Source organism: Papaver somniferum, chromosome 8 (assembly GCF_003573695.1).
Source record: "Papaver somniferum cultivar HN1 chromosome 8, ASM357369v1, whole genome shotgun sequence".
Classification (NCBI taxonomy): domain Eukaryota; kingdom Viridiplantae; phylum Streptophyta; class Magnoliopsida; order Ranunculales; family Papaveraceae; genus Papaver; species Papaver somniferum.
In genome coordinates this window covers 47,320,687-47,326,748 of record NC_039365.1, presented here as the reverse complement: position 1 = coordinate 47,326,748, position 6,062 = coordinate 47,320,687, and positions in this window count along the sequence as shown.

Below are 6,062 nucleotides of genomic sequence, written 5' to 3'. Positions count from 1 at the left end.
ACAAAGGCCATCGAGTTGTTTTCAATGCAAATGGATGTGACATTGTTGACAAAACTGGGAAAGTAATCTTTCAGGGAACTCATAGTAAAAACAACTGTTATCTTTTGGATACTCAGTTCGGTAACTTTTGCAACTTGACTAAGGTGGAATCTACACATCTTTGGCATGAGCGTATTGGTCACATCAATTGTCGTCTTCTAACTAACATCATTAACAAATAACTTGTTAGAGGCGCTCCCAAAATCAATGCAAAGATTGATGGTGTATGTGGTGCCTGTCAAAAGGGTAAACAAACGAAAGTTCACCATAAATCATATCAAGATATTATCACTAAATCTCCACTTGATTTAATTCATTTGGATCTCTTCGGACCAATTCAACAACCCACGGTTGCTGGTAAGAAGTATGCTTTAGTTATGGTAGATGATTACACCAGGTTCACTTGGGTTGCATTTTTATCTCATAAGAATGAAACCCTTGGTGAATTAAAGATTATTGTTAAAAGAGTCCAGAACGAACAAGGTCACAAACTAAAGAAAATTAGAAGCGACCGTGGAACTGAATTCAAGGACACTAAGGTGTTTGAATTTTGTAACGAACTGGGAATCATTCAACAATATTCACCACCCATCACTCCTCAAGCTAATGGAGTTGCAGAAAGAAAAAATAGGAACATTCAGGAAATGGCCAGGGTAATCCTCTATAACAAAAACTTACCATTAAGATTTTGGGGAGAAGCTGTCTTTACAGCATGCTATTTGATCAACCGTGTTTACCTACGGTCTAAAACCCTAAATACTCCTTATGAGTTGTGGTACGGAAGAAAACCAAACTTGCACTGTCCCGGAGTGTTCGGAAGTAAATTCTACATTCTAAAAGATCGAGAACAGAGAGGGAAATTTGATACCAAAAGTGATGAAGGTATATTTCTTGCCTATGCTTCTGATAGCCGTGGTTTTCGAGTATTTAATCTCAGAACCCAGGTCATGATGGAATCTGCTAATGTTATCATCGATGATATTAGTAATTTTCATCATGATAATCCTCCTGCTGAATTGCTTCCAACTGAGATAATTGAGAAATTCAAATAAATCCCACATTCAGTTGAAGTTATCCCAACTGTTATTGATCCTGATATTTCTAGTGACTAGGAGAAGAGCACTGATCAGGCTATTCCTGATGAACACGAACGTGTCCCTCCACGACACCTCTGGGTTCAAAGGAATCATGATCCCAACAGTATTATTGGAGGAAGAGATTCTACAGCTAAGACAAGAGGACAACTTCAAAATATTTGCAATTTTGGTTGTTATCTTTCACAAGTAGAACCAAGAAATGTTGATGAAGCTCTTAGCGATCCCTTTTGGGTGAATGCAATGCATGAAGAGTTAAATAAATTTCAAAGACAAGACGTATGGGAACTTGTACCTTGTCCCTCCAATATTAATATTGTTGGTACTAAATGGATATTCAAGAATAAGTCTGATGAATTTGGCACAATTGTCAGAAATAAAGCCAGACTTGTCGCTCAAGGATATTCAAAAATTGAAGGTATCGACTTTGACGAAACCTTTGCTCCTGTGGCACGCCTTGGGTCCATTCGACTATTATTAGTCCATGCTTGTTTTCTTAAGGTTAAGCTGTTCCAAATGGATATAAAATCCGCATTCCTAAACGGAATTTTAAAGGAGGAAGTCTATGTCGCTCAACCTAAGGGTTTTGAAAATCCTGATTTCCCAGATCATGTTCTTAAGCTCAAAAAGGAATTATATAGGTTAAAACAAGCACCTAGAGCCTGGTACGAAAAACTTACCACTTCTCTTATTAGGAAAGGTTTTTCAAGAGGCGGAGCTGATAAAACCTTGTTTACCAAATGGAGTTGGAAAGATGTTGTCATTTCTTAAGTCTATGTAGATGACATCATCTATGGTTCAACTTCTGAAAACTTGCAAAGGATTTCCAAGTCTCTCTTGCTAAAGAATTTGAAATGAGCAATGTTGGTGAATTGAAGTTCTTCTTAGGATTACAAATTCAACAACATAAGGATGGAATTTACTTATCCCAAGAAAAATATCCAAAGGATCTTGTCTCAAGGTTCGGTCTGGATAAGTCAACTCCAAAACTGACACCTATGCCCACTACTAGTAAACTGCACAGAGATGAGAAAGGAGCAAAAGTGGATAAAAAATTGTATCGATCCATTATTGGTAGCCTTTTATATCTTACATCTATTAGACCTGATATTTCTTTTAGTGTTGGTTGTTTTGCTAGATTTCAGGCTAGTCCAAAGGAATCTCATCTTGCAGCTGCAAAAATGATCATACGATATGTCAATCACATTGTCGGGTATGGTATATCTTACACTTTTGATACTAACACCGACGTTTCTGCTTATTTAGATGTTGATTGGGCGGGATGTGTAGAAGATAGAAAAAATACATCATGGGGTATCTACTACGTAGGACTGAATCTTGTGGCTTGGCATAGCAAGAAACATAATTCACAATTCCTTTTTATATGTGAAGCATAATATATTGATGATGGCTCATGTTGCACTCAACTTCTATGGATGAAACAAATGATGGTTGATTATGGAATTGATACTGGAATAATGAAGATCTTTTGCGATAACTCTAGTGCGAATTGAATCACTGAGAATCCCATTGAGCACTCAAGAACAAAACACATTGATATAAGGTACCATTTTATTCGATATCTTTATGAAAATGGTATCATAAATATGGAATTTGTGCCTTCCGAACAACAGTTGGCTAATATTCTCACCAAACCATTAGATACTGCTACATTTCAACACTTACGGCATTCTATTGGTGTTGTTTTGGTTCATTAATTGTTTTCATGACTCTTTCCCCTGTGCTTATCTCGATCTTTTGGGCAATTGAGTTTGGAACTCCAGTAAGTGTTTACTTCAATTCTGCATTTGTTTCCGTAGGTTGATTTTCTGTCAAGTTTCTTAGTGTGTTGTGTCAAAAGAAATCTTTATTTTCTTATGAAATTAAAGTCGCTCTTGTTGTTCTTTCGGGAATGACATATTATGGGGGAGAGTTCTTAATTGAACTTGTGCTTAATTGCCAAATCTTTGTGGGGAGTGCGGCTGTGGAATATTACAGGAGTTATCTTATATCTTTATAAACTCCTTGATGAAAGCATTTAGCTTCGGCTATATGATTGCATCTAAACAAGTTGGTATGTGCTTTCTTTTGGTCATGAAATATCTCTATAAAATTTTTCATTAGGATCCCGTTTTCGTATGTTTGCCAATTTTATTGACAAAAAGGGGGAGGATTCATGTGTAGTTCACACTACAAATACATATGGTTTTCGGATCATTATGTAAGGGGGAGTGATTTCCATGTGAGATGGAGTATTGACTAAGGAGGAGTGATACATATCACCATAGTATTGTTGTCAAAGTTGTGATACAATTGAACTTTGATGTTGTATAATAATACTGTGACACTGTATAACAATGATTGGGAATTCTTGTTTTCTCATTGTTATAGCTACGGATCTTCAAAAACGATGATGCTAAACTTATAACCTTTGGAATCATTGGAGTACTTGTAAGTGACGAATATTTCGAGCAATGTTGAAGATTAGGCACGTGGAAGAAGAGCTACAAAATTTTATTTATCTATTTTGGTATTCCATATATATTTATATTTTTGTCATTAAAATTGACAAAGGGGGAGTTTGTTAGAGCACTGCTCGGTCGAACTCGCATGCATTGCTATCTCAAGCATGTTTGTCAATGTTAGTTATAAAAACTATAAGTCTTGATTTCTAGTCTACTATAGCTAAATCTTGGACTAGGATAAAAAGTGTAGTTGAGCTCAATAACTCCATGGCGATCATCATACAAGACGAATAACTACTCAAGGAACTGGTGGAACTTCATCGACTAAAAGGTATGTGGAGACTTGAACTTATCTATCACTCAAAAGTCTATCTACTCTATCTCCTATCTTGAGAAAAAAGTCATTTTGCTATATAGACTTTGATTATACACATTTGTTATTTCGAGCCGAGTTTATCTCGCTTATCTATTTCTCGAAATATGTGTTGGTAAGCTTTCTCTTTGGCCAAGTTCATCTTTACCTAGTGAGGAAAGTCATTTTATGTTTCAATCACTTAAAATGGGTTTGACGAAAAATGGTTTGTGAATAACAACTATATAACGTCCTCTAAGAATGTTTCAATGATTGAAATGAGAGTTTAGATTATATAACCAATGTTGGATATAAGCATTGTGTGGTAACACATACATGTATAAGTCCTTATTCCTTGAACCAAAGTCTGTGTACTTTGTTGATCGGGAAAACCGGAACCCAGTCCGCGTACCGTCGGAGGTTCTCTTCCCTAGAAAATCTGCTGGAGTTTGTGAACTATTTACAAACTTATTCCGGGTACTAAGTCCGCGTACCTGGTCCGCGTATTTAGGTTGGTTATATTCTAAAAACGATTATTCGTGAACTTATACTTATTTTAACTAAGGAATGCAAGTTTGCAAACCGTGGCTATAAAGTTCATGAATCCATTCGAGTGATTCAAATCGTTTTTGCTTCGGTTGTGTCTTGTATACTTCTATAAGAGCTAAGCAATTGAACAACTCTCTAACTAGTTCAATTGAGTCATTTGAATTAGTTATGGTGAAGAAGAATATGGTTGATATGAAAGTGCTCATATGGCTAACCATTTGATTAACTATTATTGAACCAACAAATGTACATGTTTGGGTACGGTTATAAAAACCTAAAACGTGCATTTCATTTGTGTGTAAGAAGCTAAGTTTTCGATCTAACAGTTGAAATATATTAGCTTGAATCTAATCAGGTTTTCATCTAACGGTGAATATTGAATGCTTTGTTACTAAGCTAACATTGATTACAAACCCTGATTTGAAAGACTATATAAGGGATAACTCTAGCAACTGGGAAACCTAATCCCCACACCTCTTGTGTGATACTAGTTGTATAAGCTAGAGTCGATTACCCTTTAACCTTAGGTTTCTACCGAGACCCTGTAGGTTAACGACTTGAAGACTTCATTGGGATTGTGAAGCCATACCGATACTACTTTCTTGTAGTTGTGTGATCTGATCTTGATGTTTCTACCGTATTGAGTATAATCATAACGATTGGCTTGAGATTGATATCTCCAATAGGAAAGATATAAAAGTAATCACAAACATCTTCGTCTCATCGTTTGTGATTCCACAATATCTTCTTTCGCCGCGTCGATTAAGATTATTGTGAGGTGATTGATAATACTAGGCTGTTCTTCGGGAATATAAGTCCGGGTAATCAATTGGTTCCTGTTCACCTTGATTTATCAAAATACGGAACAGAAATCATAGGTATTTCCGTGGGAGACAGATTTATCTATTACTGTAGACTTTTCTGTGTGATACATATTTGTTTATTAAAATCTTCGACTTTTTGTAGAAACTCTTAGTTGTGGGTGAGATTAGCTAATGGAACCAAGTGTATAGTATCCTGATGGGATTAGAGACGTAGGAGCATGACTGTACCTTGGATCAGTGTGAGATTGATTGGGCTTGAACTACAGTCCAGACCGAAGATAGTTTGTAATAGGTTAGTGTCTATAGCGGCTCAATTGGGTGTGTGTTCAATGTGGATTAGGTCCCGGGGTTTTTCTGCATTTGCGGTTTCCTCGTTAACAAAACTTCTGGTGTCCGTGTTATTTCTTTTCCGCATTATATTGTTTATCTTTATAATTGAAATATCACAGGTTGTGCATTTGAATCAATCAATTGGGAAATCCAACCTTTGGTTGTTGATTGAAATTGATTGATACTTGAACATTGGTCTTTGATACCGTTCAAGTGATTTCTCTTATATTCAATTAGACTCACAGATTTGCATTTGCTTGAGTAAGTATTGAATAAAGAAAGAGAGATATAACTCTTTGATATACTTTATTAAGATTGAGTCTAGTTGATTCTCTTCAAAGTATATTGGAGTTAGTCCATACAGATTGCTAATCAAAATATTGGGTGTGGTTGTTGTACCCCCCCCCCC